Consider the following 7,617-nt stretch of genomic DNA (forward strand, 5'->3'; position numbering starts at 1 on the left):
GGTAGAAAACGACTTCCGGGAGTTCCATAAGTCGCGAAGCTACAGGAACCGCGACTGAGGAGTCTTTAGTCGCGGTTCGTGTGGCGAACCGCGACCGAAGGCTCTGGGCCAGGGCGCACGGTGGCCAGGCTGGTGCACGTGGGGGCTTAGTCGCGGTTGGCCGGGCCAACCGCGACTGCAGGGCCCGAAGGCCTTTAGTCGCGGTTGGCCGGGCCAGCCGGGACTAAAGCCCCTCCCCTATATATACCCATCCAGCAGCCAACACTTAGCCATTTGGAGCCATTCTCTTCACAAACTTCACAAGTGAGTGTTAGGTTTGCTTTTGGTTCCTCTTATGCACATAAGGTGTTTGATGAAATGCCCCAAGAGCATGAAACAAACATGATATGAAGTGTTGGAGCCACACTTGAGCTTTCTCATTTATTTTTTCCTCCTCGATCGCGGTTAGCAACTTGAACCTTTGATGTGTCATTGATAAAATATGCGTGTGTGTAGTTCATTGTTTAATTTATATTGTTTGTAGCTAGTTAGTTTAACAAATGCATGATGGTTAATTATATATTTTATATTATAATAATGCGGATGAATCGGCAATGGATGTACGGTAACCGACTCTCCGGCGAGTTCGGTACGGGTTTGAAAGATTTCCTCGTAGTGGCTAATGCGAACAAGCAGTGGGGTTTTGTTATCTCGTCCATGTGTTAACCGTAAGAATCGGAAGGGTTACTCTTCCTCAAGAGATGTTCACATGCACCTGCTTCGGCACGGTTTCATGCCAAGCTATAATTGTTGGACCAAGCATGGAGAAAGAGGGGTTATAATGGAAGAAGATGAAGAAGGGGATGATTTCATCGATGAAAGCTATCTTGCTCATTTCGGTGATACTTTCATGGAGGATGCGGTGAAGGGAAGGTGAAGGGGAAGGTGAAGAAGAGGCACGTGATGATCCCGTTGATGATCTTGGTCGGACCATTGCCGATGCACGGAGATGTCTGCGAAACCGAAAAGGAGAGGGAGAATTTGGATCGCATGTTAGAGGATCACGAGGAAGGCGCCGTACCCCGGATGCGATGATGGTCCGAAAAAGCTGGGTTGCACACTGGATTTGTCTGAAATGGAAGGCACAGTGCAGGTGTAGCTGACTCGGCATTTGAAAACTTGCTGAAAATGTTGAAGAATATGTTTCCAAAGAATAACGAGTTGCCCGCCGATACGTATGAAGCAAAGAAGGTTGTCTGCCCTCTAGGTTTAGAGGTTCCGAAGATACATGCATGCATCAACGATCGCATCCTCTACCGCGGTGAATACGAGAATTTGAATGAATGCCCGGTATGCACTCGCATTGCGTTATAAGATCGGAGGCGATGACCCCGGTGATGATGTTGAGGGCCGGAAACCCAGGAAGAGGGTTCCCGCCAAGGTGATGTGGTATGCTCCTATAATACCACGGTTGAAACGTCTGTTCATGAACAAAGAGCATGCCAAGTTGTTGCGATGGCACAAAGAGGACCGTAAGTCGGACGGGGAGTTGAGACACCCCGCAGATCGAACGCAATGGAGAAAGATCGACAGAGAGTTCAAAGATTTTGCAGCTCGACGCAAGGAACATAAGATTTGGTCTAAGTACGGATGGCATGAATCCTTTTGGCGAGCAGAGCTCCAGCCCATAGCACCTGGCCCGTGACTCTATGCATCTACAACCTTCCTCCTTGGTTGTGCATGAAGCGGAAGTTCATTATGATGCCGGTGCTCATCCAAGGTCCGAAGCAACCCGGCAACGACATCGATGTGTACCTAAGGCCATTAGTTGATGAACTTTTACAGTACGTGGGGCAGACCTGGTGTCCGTGTGTGGGATGAGCACAAAGAAGAGGAATTTGACCTACGAGCGTTGCTTTTCGTAACCATCAACGATTGGCCTGCTCTTAGTAACCTTTCGGGACTGTCAAATAAGGGATACAATGCATGCACGCACTGCTTACATGAGACCGAAAGTGTACATTTACCAAATTGTAAGAAGAACGTGTACCTTGGGCATCGTCGATTTCTTCCGAAAGGTCATCCAAGAAGAAAGAAAGGCAAGCATTACAACGGCAAGGCAGATCACCGGCCGAAGCTCCGCGGAACACACCGGTGCTCGAGGTATTTGATATGGTCAAGGATTTGAAAGTCATCCTTGGAAAGGGTCCCGGCGGACAATCGGTTCCGAAGGGAGCCGACGGGCACGCAGCCATGTGGAAGAAGAAATCTATATTCCGGGAGCTAGAATATTGGAAAGTCCTAGAAGTCCGCTCTCGCAATCGACGTGATGCACGTTACGAAGAATATTTGCGTGAACCTCCTAAGCTTCTTGGGCGTGTATGGGAAGTCAAATGATACAAAGGAAGCACGGCGAGACCAGCAGAAATTTGAAAGACCCCGATGACCGGCATCCGGAACGGTTTCAAGGTCGTGCCGACTACGCTCCGACCAAAGAAGAGAAGGTCATCTTTTTTGAATGCCCGAGCAAGTATGAAGGTCCCGTCCGGATTCTTGTCCAATATAAAGGGAATAATAAACATGGCGGAGAAAAAGTTCCAAAACCCGAAGTCTCACGACCGCCACGTGATTATGACGCAATTGCTTCCGATTGCTTTGAGGGGCTCCTCGCCGGAAAATGTTCGAGTAGCCATTGTGAAGCTATGTGCATTCCTCAATGCAATCTCTCGGAAGGTAATCAATCCAGAAGTTCTACCACGGTTACGTGAACGATGTGATCCAATGTCTTGTCGCTTTCGAGTTGGTGTTCCCGCCATCCTTCTTCAATATTATGACGCACCTCCTGGTTCACCTAGTCGATGAGATTTCCATTCTCGGTCCCGTATTTCTACACAATATGTTCCCCTTCGAGAGGTTCATGGGAATATTAAAGAAATATGTTCGTAACCGTGCTAGGCCGGAAGGAAGCATCGCCAAGGGCTATGGAAATGAGGAGGTAATTGAGTTTTGTGTTGACTTTGTTCCCGACCTTAAGCCGATTGGTCTTCCTCGATCGCGGCACGAGGGGAGACTAAGTGGAAAAGGCACGATCGGAAGGAAATCAACGATATGTATGGACGGCCATTCTCCGACCGAAGCACACCACACAGCTTCCGACCAATTCCAGCTTGGTGGCTCCGTACTTTGAGAAACACAAGAATATTTTACGCTCGACAACCCCGGGAAGCCTCGAATCCTGGATTAGGAAGGCCCACATGGAGACTTTCGGCAGCTTGGTTGAGAAAACATTTAATGAGTGACGAACATGTTGTAGATCAGCTGTACATGTTGGCCAAGACACCATCTTCGACTATAACGACTTTCCAAGGGTACGAGATAAATGGGAATACATTTTACACGATCGCCCAAGATAAAAAGAGCACCAACCAAAACAGTGGTGTCCGCTTTGATGCAGCAACCGAGAATGGGCAAAAGGTCACATATTATGGTTACATAGAGGAGATATGGGAACTTGACTATGGACCCTCCTTTAGGGTCCCTTTGTTCCGGTGCAAATGGTTCAAGCTAACAGGAGGTGGGGTAAAGGTGGACCAAGCAATACGGAATGACAATGGTGGATTTCAACAATCTTGGTTACCTTGACGAACCATTTGTCCTAGCGAAAGATGTCGCTCAGGTTTTCTATGTGAAGGACATGAGTAGCAAACCGAGGAAACGGAAAGATAAGAAAACGATCAGTACATCATGCGATGATCCAAAGCGCCACATTGTTCTTTCAGGGAAAAGAAACATCGTGGGAGTGGAGGACAAGACAGACATGTCAGAAGATTATAATATGTTTGGTGAAATTCCGCCCTTCAAAGTGAACACCGACCCAAGCATTAAGTTAAATGATGAGGATGCTCCATGGATACGGCCCAATCGTAAGCAAGCGGGGACACAAGGGAAGAAATGATGTGTAATAATTTATTGTACCAAACTTTGTTGAATGGATCATGTGAATTATATTATCCGTGATGTGTTCTGGTGTCCATTTTTCGAATGATTTGATTGATTCGAGATAGCACTGATGATACATGAAATTTGGAGTGATTTAGTCATACTCCTGCCTAGGCGTATAATATGCATACTCGTAGTCTTCATAGTCGCCGCCGTTGTACTGGTAGTCGTCACCTTCTAGGTTGCCACCGTCGTCGTCGCCGCCGTCGTCGCCGTCGTCGGGCGGCGCTCGTGGCTCGAACCGAGGGTAGCGCGAGGCGGTGGATATCGCCGGCCGTGATGTAGTCCATGACGCTCCGCGAGTCCGGCCGTACCACCATAGCCGACGGCCGGCCTCGTGGAAGTTCCCGGGAGGCGGACCGTCCTCCTCATACTCGGCGAGCGCCCTCTCACGCCGATTGATGAAGAAGGCGTCCCAAGTATGCTCGGTTATCGGGATGCCGCGGGGATTCATCCGCTGCTCCGGCGTGAGGTCGAGGTAGTAGTGGTTCGTGATGGCCGCCCGCGCGCAGCACCTCGAGGGACGGGAGGGACCGGCACGCCGCCGCGCTAGGCTCCGGCCGGCGGGGACGCGGTAGCCCGGTGGGCAAGGGTAGTTCGAGGCGCAAAGCTCCTCCACCTGCTGGTAGGTTAGAGTGGGTGCGGTGGAAGCCATGAGAGAGTGATGAGAGATTGTAGAGATGTGATAATGCTGGCCAAGCCGGGCAACATATATGTAGTGAGAAATGGCGGGAAAAATGGGAGCGGGAAGACAGGAGGCGGGAAGAAAGTGGCGGGAAGAAATAAGCGGGAAGAAAGAGGCGGGAAGAAATTGGCGGGAAGAAAGAGGCGGGAAGACAGGCGGGAAGAGGGGGCGGGAAGAGTGATGATATATTATTTGTATTTTTAAGATTTTGAAATGAATTATTTTTATTTTTTTATTTTTTGAATTTTTTGATATATTATTTGTATTTTTAACATTTAGAAATGAATTAGTTTTATTTTTCTGAATTTTTTGATGTATTATTTGTATTTTTAAGAATTTGAAATGAATTAGTTTTATTTTTCTGAATTTTTTGATGTATTATTTGTATTTTTAAAATTTTGAAATGAATTAGTTTTATTTTTCTGAATTTTTTGATGTATTATTTGTATTTTTAAGAATTTGAAATGAATTAGTTTTATTTTTCTGAATTTTTTGATATATTATTTGTATTTTTATAATTTTGAAATGAATTAGTTTTATTTTTATAAATTTTTTGTTGTATTATTTGTATTTTTAAAATTTTGAAATGAATTAGTTTTATTTTTCTGATTTTTTTCATATATTATTTGTATTTTTCACATTTAGAAATGAATTAGTTTTATTTTTCAGATTTAGAAATGAATTCGAAAAAGGCCTTTAGTCGCGGTTGGCCTGGCCAACCGCGACCAAAGGGTCTTTTCCGCGGGAAACCAAAACCGCCGAAAATTGAGCTTTGGTCGCGGTTGGGGTCCCCAACCGCGACTAAAGGCCACCCTTTAGTCGCGGTTGGGGACCCCAACCGCGACCAAAGGCCCACGGCTATAAATACGCGCGGGCGGCGCGCACTGCTTTTCTTCCTCTTCTTCTTCCGCCGAACTGCCGCGCCTCTTCGTCGTCTCCGCCGATCGAACTGCCTCCGCCGCGCGCCGTCCTCGTCGCCGACCGCCGCCCTCGTCGCCGCCGTCGACCTTCTTCCCGCGCCCCGCCCCGCCGTACGTCGTCGCCGTCCCCTGCACACGCGCGCCGCCGAACACCCCCGGCCTGCACACACGCCGCGCGCCGATCGAACAACGCGCGCCGGCCCTGCGCGCACACGCCGCCGCCAGACGACGCGATGCCGCCACCGCGCGCTGCGCCGCGCCGCCGCCGCCGCCAGACCTTGCGCGCCGCGCCGCAGACGTGCGCCCGGCCGGCCACCCGCACACGCCGCCCGCCAGACCTTGCGCGCACACGCCGCCCGCCAGACGCCGCCCGCGCGCCAGAAAGGAGAGAGAGGGCCGGGCCGGATTTTTTTCTTTTTTTGTGTTTTTTTTGTTCTTTTTAATTTTAACTAGTTAATTAGTTTAACAAAAACGGTAAATTAACAAAAAAAAGTAAAACTTGATAATTTGTAACTAAAATTTTGTATACTTAACAAAAATTTGTAACTAAAATTTTGTATACTTAACAAAAATTTGTAACTAAAATTTTGTATACTAACAAAATTTTGTATACTTAACAAAATCTTGACTTAACAAAATTTTGTAACTAAAATTTTGTATACTAACAAAATTTTGTATACTTAATTAACAAAATCTTGACTTAACAAAATTTTGACATAACAAAAATTTTAGTTACAAATTTTAGTTACAAATTTTACCTCCGTCGTCGTCCCGCGCCGGCCGGCTGCCGCCGCTGCGCCCTCGACGACGCCGCCTCTGCCAACGACTTAAGAAAAATTTTACTTAACAAAATTTAGACTTAACAAAATTTTAACTTAACAAAAAAATTAACTTAATTAACAAGAATTATTTTATTTTGGGATCGAGAGGGGGCGGCGAGGGTTATGTGTCCTCGGCACCGCCACCGCCCTTTCGCCACCGCCACCGGTCTCTCGGTCACGCGGTCACCCTCTCTCTTTATATGTAGAAGAGATGTGATAATGCATATACACAATTAATTTGTTTTTACTACATGTTTTCAGGACTGACATATGGCGGACGATAGAGCTGACCCGATTATGGACAACTATGATCCGGACGCTGAAGAACATATCTTCGGCATCATAAAAGGCGATGTTCTATATGTGCCGACCGGACAAGAAGAAGATGATATCTCTTCTTATCTGAACTTTGAGGGTGAAGATGAAGGGCATGGTCAGCAAGATGGTGCCGAAGAAACATCGATAAACGACGATCTTCAATTGGAAGTAGCAACCACCTCCGGCGCCGAGGTATATATATATACATTGAGCCTCTGGTGATACAAACTCACTGATTTGAATAAATATGTGTGTACTAACGCGCGCGCCTCTCTTTCTTATTTTAGCCCTCGGCCGGATCGTCGAAACAATCGAGTACGTCGTCGTCAAAGCGTGGCGCAACCAAGACGATGAAAGCAGGAGAAACATGCACCATCGATGTTGTCGAGGAAGCAACCGGCAGGCCGCCGGAGCCCAGCAAGAACGCCACCAAGTTTGTCAGCCAATGCGGAGCCGTTGTTAGAGACAACGTCTCGATCACCGTCCAGGAGTGGAATGAGCCAAAGAAGGCACGTGTTGGTTTCACTTTTGTCGATAAGAGAACAAAAAAAGATTGCTTCAAAAAGCTTATGGAACATTTCGTTCTACCTCCGAATACCGCAAATACGATGAGGAGGGTAACAAGATTGCGGAAAACAAGGAGAGGTGCAAGCTAGTCAAACAGTTCGCTCTTTCTAAGATGGCCAACGCATTCCGGAAATACAAGCAAAATCTAGCCCATGACTTTGTCAAGCCGGGCAAGACTCCGGATTTCAAAGGACAATATGAGAAACTGCAACATGATTGGCCAGAATTTGTGAAGCAAAAGAAATCGGAGCAGTTCCTTGAAATATCGAAAAAAATAAGGATAATGCGGCCAAGAAGGAGTACAATCATAAAATGGGGCCAGGAGGGT

Source organism: Lolium rigidum, chromosome 5, assembly GCF_022539505.1.
Source record: "Lolium rigidum isolate FL_2022 chromosome 5, APGP_CSIRO_Lrig_0.1, whole genome shotgun sequence".
Lineage (NCBI taxonomy): Eukaryota > Viridiplantae > Streptophyta > Magnoliopsida > Poales > Poaceae > Lolium > Lolium rigidum.